We start from the raw sequence: 17,126 nt of genomic DNA, 5'->3' as shown, positions 1-17,126 counted from the left end.
GCCCAAGACCCGAGGCAACCATACACACAAGGCACTAGACGCCAATTGAGCAGTCACGGAGGTAGCCATACCAAATTGGCAACCACAGCAACATCTTAGTTAGTCAATAGTCTCAAACCAGTTGACTGCGAAACCCCCTGCCACAATGAATAAACATCAAAAAAAAAAAAAAAAAGATACCAGAAATACAAAAAATCAAGAAAGTACACCACCAAAAGTTAATATCAAACTCTAGATCCTATAGAACAAGAAGCCCTTGATATGACTGACAAGGAATTTCGAGTGATAATTCTAAGGTAACTGAATGAGATACAAGAAAACTCAGCTAGACATCATGTTGAAATGAGGAAAAGTATACAGGACCTGAAAGAGGAAATGTACAAGGAAATCAATGTCCTGAAAAAAAATGTAGCAGAACTTGCTGAACTAAAGAAGTTATTCAGCAAAATAAAAACACAATGGAGAGTTTAACCAGCAGGCTTGTCGAAGTTGAAGAGAGAACCTCTGAACTTGAAGATGGGCTGTTTGAAATAACACAAGCAGACAAAAAGAAAGAAAAAAGAATCAAAGACATTGAAGAAAATCTGAGAGAGATATCAGACAACCTTAAGCGCTCAAATATCCGAGTCATGGGTATTCCACAAGGGGAGGAAAATGGAGATTGCATGAAAACATATTCAACAAAATAGTGGCAGAAAACTTCCCAGGTATAGGAAAAATCACAGATCTTCAGATCCAGGAAGCTCAACGATCTCCAAATGTATTCAACCCAAAAAGGCCTTCTCCAAGATATGTTATAGTCAAATTGGCAAAACTCAGAGACAAAGAGAGAATCTTAAAAGCTGCAAGAGAGAAGCGTCAAATCACCTATAAGGGAGCCCCAATCAAGCTAACATCAGACTTTTCATCACAAACCCTAAAAGCTAGAAAAGAATGGGATGATATTTTCAAAATACTAAAAGACAAAGATTGCCAGCCAAGAATACTCTACCCTGCAAGGCTATCCTTCCAAAATGAAGGGCAAATAGCATATTTCTCAGACAAACAAAAACTGTGGGAGTTCACTACCACACAACCACCCTTACAAGAAATCCTCAAGGGAGTACTGGGTTTGGTTCCTGAAAAATAACTACCACTGCCATAAAAACCCAAGAAAAATCAAAACCCACTACTATAATAAAAATGGCATTCATGAAGAGAAAACAAACAAACAAAAATGCTATCTACAACCTAAGGAACCAACAAACACAGAAACCAAACAGTAAATCAGAAAGCAAGGAACAAAAGACACCTAAGACAACCAAACAACCAATAAAATGCTAGGAATAAATCAACACCTTTCAATAACAACTCTTAATGTAAAAGGCTGAAATTCCCCATACAAAAGACACAGACTGGCTGACAGGATTAAAAAGGAGGACCCAACTATATGCTGCCTACAAGAGACCCACCTCACCCATAAAGATTCACATAGACTAAGAGTGAAAGAATGGAAAAAGAGTTACCATGCAAACAGAAAAGAAAAACGATCTGGAGTAGCTATTCTTATATCTGACAAAATAGACTTTAAACTAAAAACCATAAAAAGAGACAATGAGGGACATTACTTAATGATGAAAGGAATGATGCATCAAGAAGACATAACAATCATAAATATGTATGCATCCAATGTTGGAGTAGCCAGATTTATAAAACAAACTCTATTAGAACTAAAGAAGGAAATAGAAACTAACAACATAATAGCAGGGGACCAGAACACCCCACTGTCAATATTAGACAGATCATCTAGGCAAAGAATCAGTAGAAAAACACAAGATCTAAACAATACTCTAGACCAATTGGAATTGGCAGATATCTACAGAACATTCCATCCAACAACCTCAGAATACTCATTCTTCTCATCAGCACATGGATCATTCCCCAGGATAGATCACATAGTAGGTCACAAATATAGTCTCAATAAATTCAAAAAAATTGGAATTATCCCATGTATCTTCTCAGACCACAACAGATTAAAACCAGAAATTAATAACAAATGAAACTCTGGAAACTATACAAACACATGGAAATTAAACAGCATTCTACTTAATGACATATGGGTCCAAGAAGAAATCAAGCAGGAAATCAAAAAATTTATTGAAACTAATGAAAATAATGATACATCATACCAAAACCTGTGGGATACTGCAAAAGACACAAATCTCCCAAACTCATTATACGAAGCAAACATCATCCTGATACCAAAACCAGGTAAAGATATAACCAAGAAAGAAAACTACAGGCCGATATCCTTGATGAATATAGATGCAAAAATCCTCACTAAAATACTAGCAAACAGAATACAGCAACACACACATAAAATTATTCATCACGATCAAGTGGGATTCATCCCAGGGATGCAAGGTTGGTTCAACATATGCAAATCAATAAATGTGATACACCATATTAATAAAGTCAAACACAAGGACCATATGATCATCTCTATAGATGCTGAAAAAGCATTTGATGAAGTTCAGCACTCATTCATGACAAAGACCCTCTATAAGTTAGGTATAGAGGGAAAGTATCTCAACATAATTAAAGCCATATATAACAAACCCACTGCCAATATCATCCTGAATGGGGAAAAGCTGAAAGCTTTTCCTTTACAAACAGGAACTAGACAAGGATGCCCACTCTCACCACTCCTATTCAACATAGTGTTGGAAGTATTAGCCAGATCAATCAGAGAAGAGAAGGAAATAAAGGGCATCCAGATTGGAAAAGATGAAGTCAAACTGTCCCTGTTTGCAGATGACATGATCCTATATATCGAACAGCCTAAAACCTCTACAAAAAAACTCTTGGAATTTATAAATGATTTCAGCACAGTAGCAGGATACAAAATCAACACACAAAAATCAGTAGCATTTCTTTTCTCCAATAGTGAACATGCACAACGAGAAATCAAGAAAGCCTGCCCATTTACAATAGCCACCAAAAAAATAAAATACTTAGGAATTGAGTTAACCAAGGAGGTGAAAAGTCTCTATAATGAGAACTACAAAACACTGCTGAGAGAAATTAGAGAGGATACAAGAAGATGGAAAGATATCCCATGCTCTTGGATTGGAAGAATCAACATAGTGAAAATGTCCATACTACCCAAAGTGATATACAAATTCAATGCAATCCCCATCAAAATTCCAAAGACATTTTTCTCAGAAATGGAAAGAACTATCCAGACATTTATATGGAATAATAAAAGACCACATGTAGCCAAAGCAATGCGGAGCAAAAAAAATAAAGCTGGAGGCATAACACTACCCGACGTTAAGCTATTCTACAAAGCTATAATAACCAAAACAGTATGGTACTGGCATAAAAACAGACACACCGATCAATGGAATAGAATAGAGAATCCAGAAATCAACCCACACACTTACTGCCATCTGATCTTTGACAAAGGCACCAAGCCTATTCACTGGGGAAGGACTGCCTCTTCAGCAAATTGTGCTGGGATAACTGGATATCCATATGCAGGAGAATGAAACTAGATCCATACCTCTCACTGTATAGTAAAATCAACTCAAAATGGATTAAGGATTTAAATAGACACCCTGAAACAATAAAACTTCTTAAAGAAAACAAAGGAGAAACACATCAGGAAATAGGACTGGACACAGACTTCATGAATACGACCCCAAAAGCACGGGCAACCAAAGGAAAAATAAACAAATGGGATTAAATCAAACTAAAAAGCTTCTGCACAGCAAAAGAAACAATTAACAGAGTTAAAAGACAACCAACAGAGTGGGAGAAAATATTTGCAAAATATACATCTGAGAAAGGATTAATATCCAGAATATATAAGGAACTCAAACAACTTTACAAGAAGAAAACAAGCAACCCAATTAAAAAATGGGCAAAAGAGCTAAGTAGGCATTTCTCTAAGGAAGATATACAAATGGCCAACAGCCATATGAAAAAATGTTCAACATCACTCAGCATCTGGGAAGTGCAAATTAAAACCACACTGAGATACCATCTAACCCCAGTTAGGATGGCTAAAATCCAAGACTCTGAACGATAAATGCTGGCGAGGTTGCGGAGAAAAAGGAACTGCAGAATGGGGGACTGCAGAATGGTGGGACTGCAGAATGGTGCAGCCTCTATGGAAAATGGTATGGAGGTTCCTCAAACAATTGCAGATAGATCTACCATATGACCCAGCTATCCCACTGCTGGGAATGTACCCAGAGGAATGGAAATCATCGAGTCGAAGGTATACCTGTTCCCCAATATTCATTGCAGCACTCTTTACAATAGCCAAGAGTTGGAACCAGCCCAATGTATATCAACGGATGAGTGGATACAGAAAATTTGGTACATCTACAGAATGGAATACTACTCAGCTATAAAAACGAATGAAATACTGCCATTTGCATCAACATGGATGGACCTTGAGAGAATTATATTAAGTGAAATGTGTCAGGCACAGAAAGAGAAATACCACATGTTCTCACTTATTGGTGGGAGCTACAAATTAATATATAAATTCCCCCCCCCCCCCACACACAAACACACACACACACACACAAAACCCCCGGGGGTTGGGAGAAGAAGATATAACAACCACAATTCCTTGAAGTTGATACGACAAGCAAACAGAAAGCACATTGTTGGGGGGGAGGGAGGAGAGGGAGAAGGGAGGGAACTTTTGGTAAGGGGCAACAATAATCAACCACAATGTATATTGACAAAATAAAATTAAAAAAAAAAGAATGGATGACAGCAACACAATAGCATAAGCAGGTTTAAATCACGTTGATAAAGGCTAATACATAGATAAATAAAAGCAACTGCATTACTGTAATGGTGATGGATAAAGCACTTTTAATTCTAGTGTACAAATTAAATGACAATGGTATTAAGAAAATAATAAACAAAATATATGTTAAAATATACACAGTGTAAATGGATTTTAATTGTGACGACAATAACATGAAACATGTCAAAGACAAAAGTTAAAGTGCAGAGTTTTTTATGTGATAAAATTTAAGTTGTTTTCAGTTTAAAATAGACTGTTATATTTCATGTAAGCCCCAAGGAAATCATGTGCAAAAAAATTCCTATTAAATTTACAGAAAGGTAAATGAAAAAGGAACCAAAACATATAGATATTTAAAATTCAACAGAATAGAATGAAAGATACAATAACAGAAAAAGACAAAAGAACTATGAGATTAACAGAAAACAATTAGCAAAATGGCAACAATAAATATTTCTCTATCAATGATTACTTTAAATGTAAATGGATTGAACGGAAAGACATGCAGTGGTTGAATGGATAAAAAAGCAAGACACAACTATATGCTATCTAAAAAAAATGCATTTCACATTAAGGACACCTGTAGGCTGAAAGTGAAGGAATAGAAAAAAAATCCCAGGCAAATAGTAACCAAAGAACCAGGAATGGCTATAATTAAATCAGGCAAAATAGACTTTAAGTCAAAATCCATTACAAGACACAAAGAAGGATGTTTTATAATGATAAAAAAGTAATCTATTAGGAAGACTGTAGTTGATTAAATTATGACACCACAAAACACACGAAGCTTGAATCGTGTCCCCTACATTTTATGCATTAGAAACTTGGCCCCCACTGTGACTGTTAAGATGGTGGGAAATCCTATTACATTAATTGAAAAGTGGAGCCTTGAAGAGGTGATTAAATTGTAGGTCCATGCCATAGTGAATGGATAAAAAATGGTGGGCATGGGCCTGGTTTGGAAAGCTTTAAAGGGAGAGCAAATGAGGATGTTGGCATCTTGCTCTCTCTGCTTCCACCATCTTGCAATGTGAGACTCCTGGGTCACCATCACCACCACCAGATGTGTTCCTTGGAGCTTGGACTTCACAGCCTCAGAAACTGTAAGCAACGAATTTCATCTTTCTTTATGAATCACCCTGTTCCAGGTATTTTTTTTTAATAAGAAACAGAAATGGACTAATATGAAGATATAACAATTGTAAATATATATGCTTCAGCATTAGAATACTAAATATATAAAGCAAATATCAGCAGACTTAAAGGAGAAATTACAATACAATAATAGTAGGAAAATTTAATGCCCTACTTTTGCTAATGTATAGAACAACCAGACAGAAGATTGATAAGGAAACAGAGGAATCAAAGAACTTTATAGACCAAATGGATCTAACATACATGCACAGAATATTTAACACAACATGAGTAGAATACACACTCTTCTCAAGTACACATGGAACTTTCTCCAGGATAGATTGCATGTTAAGTCACAAAATAAGTCATAACACATATGAGGTCACTTTAAAAAGTTCATGGAAAGATTCATGTTTCATGATAAAAATTCTCAACATACTAAGAATAGAAGCAAAATACCTCAACATAATAAAGGCCATAAATGAAAAGCCCATAACTACCATCATTTAGTGATGGTGAGCAACTAAAAGATTTACCTCAGAGGTTAGGAATAAGGCAAGGATGTCCACTCTTGCCGTATCAATTCAACATAATACTGGAAATCATAGCCAGAGCAATTAGTCAGGAAAAAGAAATAAAAGTCATCCAAAAGGGGAAAGAAGTAAAATTGTCCTTGTTTGCAGATTATCTCTTTGCCTCAGTCTGTTTTCTATTGCTTGTAACACAATGCCTAAAACTGGGTAATTTGTAAAGAAACAAATGTATTCCTTACAGTTTTGAAGGCTGGGAAGTCCAAGGTCAAAGGGGCACGTCTGGTGAGGAACTTCTTCCTGGTGGGAACTTTGTTCTACAGAGTCCTGAAATGGCACAAGGAATCACATGGCAAGAGAGTAGGAGAGTTTCTTTCTCATCTTATAAAGAATTGTCACTCCCATGACAACCAATCAATCCATTAACTCATTACTCCATTAATCCATGAATGGATTAATTTACTCATGAAGGCAGAGCCCTCACAATTGAATCACATTGTAAAGGCCTTAGCAGTTAATATTGCCACACTTCTGATTAAGTTTTAACATGAACTTTGGAGGGGACAAACATTTAAACCATAGAAATTATATATAGAGAAAATACTAAAGACTCCAGTAAAAAACTGTAGAACTAATAAATAAAATCAATGAAGTTGCAGGCTGCAAAACTAGCATACAAAGATTGGTTGCCTTTGTATACACTGACAACAAACTCTTTGGAAAGGATATTAGAAAATCAATGTCATGCCCGGGAGAGGGCCAAGACCTGTGGCAACTACATGCCCTGAGGCACCAGTATGACTGAGCAGGTAGGCCTCACTGTCGCTGGGACCCCATCCCCAGCCTGGGAAAGTGGGTGCTGACCAGAGAGGCACACCCCTGGAGAGGCCTGAGACACATGGTGACCACATGTCCTGAGGTTCCAGCACAACCAAGCAGGTAAGCCTCACCACTGCCAGACACCCCCCAGCCCAAGCAAGTAGGCACCAACCAGAGAAGCCCAAACCTTCCACCCACAGGCACTGAGGCAGCCATGCCAAATTGGCAGTCCTGGCAGGATCCTAGGCATACAATAGTGTTGAACCAGTGGACTGTGAAATCCCTTGCCACAATGACTAAACACCAAAGGAAAGATACCAGAAATATGAAAAGTCAAGAAAGTACATCACCAAAGCATAATAACTCTCAAGCTCTAGGTCCTATAAAATAAGCCCTTGAAATTTCGAGTGTTAATTCTAAGGACACCAAATCAGATACAAGAAAACTCAGCTAGACAACATGATGAAACAAGGAAGAGTATACAAGTCCTGAAAGAAGAAATGAACAAGGAAATCAATGCCGTGAAAAAGAATGTAGCAGAGCTTGCCAAGCTGAAGACTTCATTCAATGAAATAAAAAGTACAACAGAGAGTTTAACCAGCAGGCTTGCAGAAGCAGAAGAGAGAACTTCTGACCTTGAAGATGGGCTGTTTGAAATAACACAGGCAGATAAAAAAAAAAAAAAAGAAAAGAAAAGAAAAGAAAATAGAATTAAAAACATTGAAGAAAATCTAAGAGAGATATCAGACAACCTTAAGTGCTCAAATATCTGAGTCATGGGTATTCTAGAAGGGGAGGAAAAAGTAGATTGCATTGAAAATATATTCAACAAAGTAGTGGCAGAAAACTTCCCAGGTATAGGAAAAGACACAGATCTTTAGATTCAGGAAGCTCAAAGATCCCCAACTGTATTAACCCAAAAGGTCTTCTCCAAGACATGCTATAGTAAAATTGGCAAAACTCAAAGACAAAGAGAGAATCTTAAAAGCCACAAGAAAGAAGCATCAAGTCACCTATAAGGGAACTTCAATCAGACCAACATCAGACTTTTCATCAAAAACCCTAAAAGCCAGAAAGGAATGGGATGATATATTCAAAATACTAAAAGACAGAGATTGCCAGCCAAGAGTAGTTTACCACACAAGGTTATCCTTCTGAAATGAAGGGAATATAGTATATTTCTCAGACAAACAAAAACTGTGGGAGTTCACTACCACACGACCAACCTTACAAGAAATTCTCAAGGGAGTACTGGGCTTGGTATCTGAAAAATAACTGCTGCTGCCGTAAAAACTCAAGAAAAATCAAAACCCTCTAGTAAAATAAAAATGCTAACAATGAAGATAAAAAAAGTTTATATACAACACAAGGAGCCAACGAATACTGAAGACAAACAGTGAATCAGAAAGAAAGGAAAAAAAGACACTTAAGATATCCAAACAAAAATCAATAAAATGCTAGGAGTAAATCAACACTTTTCAATAACAACTCTTAATGTAAAAGGATTAAATTCCCTACTCAAAAGACACAGACTGACTGACTGGATTGAAAAGGAGGACCCAACTATATGCTGCCTTCAAGAGACCCACCTTACCTATAAAGACTCACATAGACTAAGAGTGAAAGGATGGAAAAAGATTTACCATGCAAACAGAAATGAAAAATGAGCTGGAGTAGCTATTGTTATATCTGATAAAATAGACTTTAAACTAAAAAATGTAAAAAGAGATAAAGAGGGCCGCTCCATAATGATAAAAGGATTCATCCACCAAGAAGTCATAACAATCATAAATATATGTGCACCCAATGTAGGAGCAGCCAGATTTATAAAGCAAACTCTATTAGACCTAAAGAAGGAGATAGACACTAATACCATAAGAGCAGGGGACCTGAACACCCCACTGTCAATATTGGACAGATCATGTAGGCAAAGAATCAGCAGAGAAACACGAGATCTAAACAATACTCTAGACCATTTGGACTTAGCAGATATCTATAGACCATTCCATCCAACAACCTCAGAATATTCATTCTTCTCATCAGCACATGCATCATTCTCCAGGATAGATCACATGTCAGGTAACAAATCAAGTCTCTACTAATTCAAATAATTGGAATAATCCCATGTATTTTTTCAGATCACAGTGGATTAAAATTGTAAATCAATAACAAATGAAATTCTGGAAGCTATACAAACACATGGAAATTAAACAGCATTCTACTTAATGACATATGGGTCCAAGAAGAAATCTAACAGGAAACAAACAAACAAAATTATTGAAACTAGTGAAAATAATGACACATCATACCAAAACCTGTGGGATAATGCAAAAGCAGTAGTAAGGGGGAAGTTTATCACATTAAATGCTTACTTCAGAAGAATGGAAAGATGGCAAGTAAACAACCTAATACTTCACCTTAAAGAACTAGAAAAACAAGAACAATCCAAACCCAAAATTAGCAGACAGAAAGAAATTATTAAGATCAGAGCAGAACTGAATGTAATTGAAACCCAAAAAAGATACAAAAGATCTGTGAATCAAAAAGTTGGTTTTTTGAAAAGATAAATAAAATTGAGAAACCATTAGCATGGCCAGCTAAAAGAAGAAGAGAGAATATCCAAATAACAAAAATTAGAAACGAAAATGGTGATATTACAGTTGCTACTTCAGAAATACAAGAAATCATAAGTGACTACTATAAACAACTTTATGCCAACAAATTAGAAAATCTGGAGGAAGTAGATAAATTTCTGGACACACACAAACTACCAAAACTGAGCAAAGATGATGAAGAAAATCTGAACAGACCAGTAACAATAACAGAGATTAAAGATGTCATCAGAAGGCTCCAAATGAAGAAAAGCCCCAGACCAGATGAATTCACAGAAGAATTCCACCAAACATTCAAAGAGGAATGGAGACCAACTCTTTACAGACTATTCCAAAAGATTGAAACAGAGGCAATCCTCCCAAACTCATTCTGTGAAGCAAACATCACCCTGATACCAAAAGCAGATAAAGATACAACTAAAAAAGAAAACTATGGGCCAATACCCTTGATGAATATAGATGCAAAAATCGTCAATAAAATGCTAGCTAACAGAATATAGCAACACATATGCTAAATTACACACCATGATCAAGTGGGCTTCATTCAGGGAAGCAAGGTTGATTCAACATATGCAAATCAATAAATGTGATACACTATATCAATAAAATCAAACACAAGGACCAAAGGACCATCTCTATAGATGCTGAAAAACCATTTTATCAAATTCAACACTCATTCATGATAAAGACTCTACACGTTAGGTATAGATGGAAAGTATCTCACATAATTAAAGCCATACATGATAAACTCATTGCCAATATCAACCTGAGTGGGGAAAAACTGAAAGCTTTTCCTTTAAGAACAGGAACTAGACAAGGATGCCCACTCTCACCACTCCTATTCAACATAGTGTTGGAAGTACTAGCCAGATCAATCAGAGAAGAGAAGGAAATAAAGGACATCCAGATTGGAAAAGATGAAGTCAAACTATCCCTATTTGCAGATGACATGATCCTATATATTGAACAGCCTAAAGCCTCTACAAAAAAACTCTTGGAGTTGATAAATGATTTCAGCCAAGTTGCAGGATACAAAATCAACACACAAAAATCAGTAGCATTACTATTCTCCAATAGTGAACATGCACAACGAGAAATCAAGAAAGCCTGCCCATTTACAATAGCCACCAAAAAAATAAAATACTTAGGAATTGAGTTAACCAAGGAGGTGAAAAGTCTCTATAATGAGAACTACAAACCACTGCTGAGAGAAATTCAAGAGGACACAAGAAGATGTAAAGATATCCCATGCTCTAGGATTGGAAGAATCAACATTGTGAAAATGTCCATACTACCCAGAGTGATATACAAATTCAATGCAATCCCCATCAAAATTCCAATTATATTTTTCTCAGAAATGGAGAAAACTATACAGAAATTTATAGGAAATAACAAAAGACTACACATAGCCAAAGCTGTTCTGCGCAAAAGAAATAAAACTGGAGGCATAACACTACCTGACTTTAAACTATATTACAAAGCTATAATAACCAAAACAGCATCTTACTGGCTAAAAAAACAGACACACTGATCAATGGAATAGAACAGAGAATCTAGAAATCAACCCACACAGCTACAATCATCTGATTTTTGACAAAGGCACCAAGCCTATGCACTGGGGAAGAGACTGTCTCTGAATATCCATATGCAGGAGAATGAAAGTAGACCCATACCTCTCACCAACTACCAAAATAAACTCAAAATGGATTGAAGAATTAAATATGCACCCTGAAACAAAACTCCTTAAAGAAAACATAGGAGAAACTTTCCAGGAAGTGAGACTGGGCACAGACTTCATGAATACAACCCCCAAAGCATGGGCAACCAAAGGAAAAATAAAGAAATGGGATTATATCAAACTAAAGAGCTTCTGCACAGCAAAAGAATTAACAGAGTTAAAAGACAGCCAACAGAGTGGGAGAAAATATTTGCCAAATATACATCTGACAAAAGATTAAAATCCAGAATATATAAGGAACTCAAACAACTTTACAACAAATAAACAATTAACCCAATTAAAAAGTGGGCAAAAGAGCTAAATAGACATTTCTCAAAGGAAGATGTACGAAAGGCCAACAGACACAAGAAAAATGCACATCACTCAGCATCTGGGAAATTGAAATCAAAATCATACCGAGATACCATCTAACCCCAGTTAGGATGGCTAATATCCAAAAGACTGTGAATAATAAATGCTAGCGAGGTTGTGGAGAAAAAAGTACCCTCATACACTGTTGGTGGGACTCCAAAATGGTGCAACCTGTATGGAAAATGGTATGGAGGTTCCTGAAACAATTTCAGAAAGATCTGCCATATGACCCAGCTATCCCACTGCTGGGAATATGGCCACAGGAATGGAAATCATCAAGTCAAAGGTATACCTGTCCTCCAATATTCGTTGTAGCACTGTTTACAATAGCTAAGATTTGGAACCAGCCCAAATGTCCATCATCTGATGAGTGGATATGCAAAATGTGGTATATCTACCCAATGGAATACAACTCTGCTATAAAAAAGCATGAAATTCTGCCATTTGTAACAACGTGAATGGACCTAGAGAGAATTATATTAAGTGAAACAAGTCAGGCACAAAAAGAGAAATATCACATGTTCTCACTTATTTGTGGGAGCTAAAAATAAATAAATAAATACACAAACAATGGTGGGGGAGGGAAGAAGACACAATAATCACAATTCCTTGAAGTTGTTAAGACAAGCAAACAGAAAGGAGATTGTTGGGAGGGAGGGATGAGAAGGAGGGGGAAGAAGGTTTCAGTAATGGGCCACAATAATCAACCACATTTTATACTGATAAAATAAAATTAAATTAAGAAAATAAAAAATAAAAATAAAATAATAAAATGCTCGCAGGTCAGATCCAGCAGCACATTAAAAAAAAAAAAATTAATAGTGCTATGCCAAATATTCAAGTATTATTCAAAGTCAGAAAAATTGCTAGTCAATATACTGCATTATATATTAAAAGAGAAAAATTATATGATCATCTCTCTATAGTTACAGAGAAATAAGGCATGTAATACAAAAAAAGAATGATATATATCAATGTCATATATAACAGCACCAAGTACACACACACACACACACACACACACACACACACACACACACACACACACGGAGAGACAACTAAGGTTAAAAACTTCTACACTGAAAACAAAGGAATATTAATGAAATAAAGAAGACACAACAAATGGAAGGACATCTTATATTCATGGATTGGAACTCTTAATACTGTTCAAATGTCCGTACTACCCAAAGCAATCTATTAATTTGATGCAATATATATCATAATCCTATTGGTTGTTTTTTTTTACAGAAATAGAAGAAGAAGAAAAATCAATTCTACATTTTATATGAAACCATAGAATAACAAAATACAATTATAAGAAAAATGATCAAAGCTGGAGGCATTAACCTTCCTGGTTTCAAAATATATTACAAAGCTATAGTAACCAACACAGTATTGTTGCTTTGCATTGCTTCGCCCCACCAAGGGTTTGTCACCCCACTTCCCCTGGGTGATGGAGATGCAAAGGATTACTCAAAGCCCATCTCTTCTGAGCAGTGAGAAGCCCCGAACTGGTTAACTTCCCTGGGATTGCTCAAGAGGGAGCCAATCTTTCCTCAGGAAATTAATGCCAAATTGGGGTTCTCTTCCTGCATTTATTTTCCAGACCAGGAAGTTACAGGTAGAGAACATAAGTGGAGTTATAGTTTAACAGTATAGGCTGGTACCTTTCAGTGAAACAAGCCAGATGACATTCCAGTAAGGCTATCAACAAAAACTTGATTTTAGCAAACATTCCTTTACAGCAATTTCTCAGTATCTTTACATAACAATCAGTAACTAGTTCGTCCTTGAGCTAGAAACCTTGCTGTGCTACAAATCTTTATCTTAAACCAGAGACTTATAGCCTGAGGAAAATTTCCAGTCCTCCACAAGTTTAATATTTGAAACTGCAAGGCTTTGAAAAACCAGGCCCTTGAAGTACATATGATTTTTAGTGTATTCTACACAGCATTATTCTAGTATGGAATTTTGTCAAATGTTTTTTCTGCATCAATTGAAATAATCATGTTATTTTTGTCCTTTATTATATTTATTATTCTGGAATAAAAACAGACATATTGACTAATGGAACAGAATAAACGGCCAAGAAGTAAATCCATGCATATACTGTCAACTGATCTTCAACAATGGTCCAAAGAATACTAAATGGGGAAATGGTAGTCTCTTTAATGAAGGGTGTTAGGTAAACTGGATATTCACAATCAAAAGAATGAAATTGAACCCTTATCTTACATCTTACACAAAAATCAACTCAAAATGAATTAAAGGCCTAAATATAAGCTCTGAACTTGTAAAACTACTAGAAGAACACACGAGGGAAAATCTTCATGGCACTACTAATAGAAATGATTTTTGGGATATGAAATCAAAAATAAATCTAATGAAGAACACCTCAAGGCACATCATTAATAAACTATCAAATGCAAAATCAATGAACATTGAAAACAGCAATAGAAAGAAACACATAAAATTCAATGGAGCCCCAACATGGCTCTCAGAGGATGCCTCAGGACAAATCTTCAGTAGATAGCCACAGAGAGTGGAATAATATATTCAAAGGGCTGAAGGAAAAAGACTATCAACCAAGAATTCTGTATCCAGGAAAACTTACCTTCAAGTATGAAGAAGAAATAAAATCTTTCTCAAACAAACAAAAGCTAAGGGTATTCATTAACACTAGATCTGCCTTACAAGAAATGCTAAATGGAGTTCTTCAAGCTAAAAGAAAACTATGCTGAAGTGTAACAAGAAAACATTTGAAGGTACAAAACTAAATAGTAAAGTAGACAGACAACCTCAGAATACTCCAATATCATAAGGGTGGTCAATAAACCACTTATATCCTTACTATGAAGATTAAAAAAAAACACAAGATAATTAAAAATTCAACAACCTTGTAAGAGATAGACAATATTAAAAGATGTAACTTGAAACAAAAAGTGTCAAAAAGTTGGGAGAAAGACGTCAAAGTACAGAGTTGGCTTTGTTTTTTTCTTTTTTCTTAGATATTAAAATTATTAGTCTAAAAGAATCTGTTATATAGCATAACATTTTTTGTAAGCCTCATGGTAATCATAAAACAAAAACTTACAAGAGAGATACTAAAAATAAGTAGTAGGAATTCAAAATATACTACTAGTGAAGAACACTTAATCACCAAGAAAGACAATAAGACCAAAAAAGAAGGAAAAAGGATCACCAAAACAACTAGAAAATAAGTAGCAAAATGGCAGGGTATTAATACATTTCTGTAGATTATAGCAGAATACCTGAAACTGGGTAATTTATAAAGAAATGAAATTTATTTCTTACAGTTTTAGAGGCCAGGAAGTTTAAACCAGGGAAACACATCAGGTGAGATTGCCTTTTTATCTGATGGTGACTCTCTGCAGTGATGCAGGATATCACATGGTGAGTATGGGCTGAGCAAGGCTAAACTTCTCAGTTGCTTTCCTTACAAAGCCATCAGAACCACATCCAGTACTCTATGAATGGATCAATTCATTCACAAGGGCACAGTCCTCACAATCTAATCACCTCTTCAAGGCCTCACCTTTCAAATATCATAATCAGATTTCTCACCCACTTAGCACTGTTACAGTGGAGGTCAAGCTTCATTGAATTTTTGGGAGACATTCAATCCACAACAGGCAATAATGAATCCCTATTTTTCAGTAATAACCCTAAATATAAACAGATTAAATCCCCCAATTAAAAGACACAGAGTGGCTGAGTGGATTACAAAAAAAGGACCAACTGTATGATTCCTACTAGAACCTCACTTCACATATAAGGATATACATCAACTGAAAGTGAAAGGATAGAAAAAGACAATCATGCAAATGGAAACCAAAAAGGAGCAGGAATAACTATACTTATAACAAATAAATAGATTTTAAGTCAAGAAAAGTAAAAAAGATATGGAAGTTCATTATGTATGATAAAGTGTTCAATTCAACAAGATGATATAACAACTTTAAATACATACACACCCAAATCAGAGCACCCAGATATATAAAGCAAATACTACTTTACCTAATGGAGAAACAGACTACAGCACAATAAAAGGTGGGACTTTAATACCTCTCTTTCATGATAAGGCAGATCACACAGACAGAAACTTAACCAAGAATCAATGCAGTTAATTCCCATTCTAGCTCAATTAGACATAATGGACATTTATAGAACATTTCATCCAATAGCTGCAGGAAACACATTCTTCTCAGCAGCACATGGAACATTCTCTGGAACAGAGCATATGTTGGGTCACAAAACAAGTCTTTACAAATTAAAAAAAATGAAATTATACCAACTAGCTTTCCCAAACATAGTGGAATAAAACCAGTAATCAACAGAAAAGACATTGGAAACTGTACATGTACATAGAAATTTTATAATATACTCCTCAAGGATGAATGGTTAAAAGAAGAAATAATAAGAAAACTTAAAAATCCCTGGAGGCAGATGAAAATAAAACACAGCACAATAGAACCTAAGGGATACAGCAAACACAGCTCTAAGAGGGAGGTTTATAGCAATATAGGCCTACATCAAAAAAGTAGAAAGACTTCAAACATACAACCTAATGTTACACCTGAAAGAACTAGGAAAATAAGAACAAACCAAAGCCATAAGTGGAAGGAGAGAAATAAGAATAATCAGAATGAAATAAATGAATTTGAGATTAAAAAAACAATACATTATACACATGTATTGACATTAAATCTGTACCCCACAAATATATAATCAATTTTATTACAATAAAATAACTGTAAAAAATACAAAAGATCAACAAAACAAAGAGTTGGTTTTTTTGAAAAATAAGCAAAATCAATAAAGCTTTAGCTTGACTAATAAAGAAAAATATGAGAAGTCTCAAACAAAATTCAAAATGAAAAAGGAGACATTACACTTGATACCACATAAATACAAAGGATTTAAGAGACCATTATAAGCAGAAAAATCATTTGATAAAATCCAACACCTTTTCATGATAAAAATACTCAACAAATTAGGTATAGAAGAAATGTATCTCAACACAGTAAAGCCCACATATGACAAACCTACAACTAATATCATAATGAATGCACAAAAATTGAAGACTTTTCCTCTGAGATCTGAAACAAGGC

The sequence above is a fragment of the Cynocephalus volans genome, chromosome 2, assembly GCF_027409185.1.
Source record: "Cynocephalus volans isolate mCynVol1 chromosome 2, mCynVol1.pri, whole genome shotgun sequence".
NCBI classification, from domain to species: Eukaryota; Metazoa; Chordata; class Mammalia; order Dermoptera; family Cynocephalidae; genus Cynocephalus; species Cynocephalus volans.
This window is presented reverse-complemented; position numbering follows the sequence as displayed.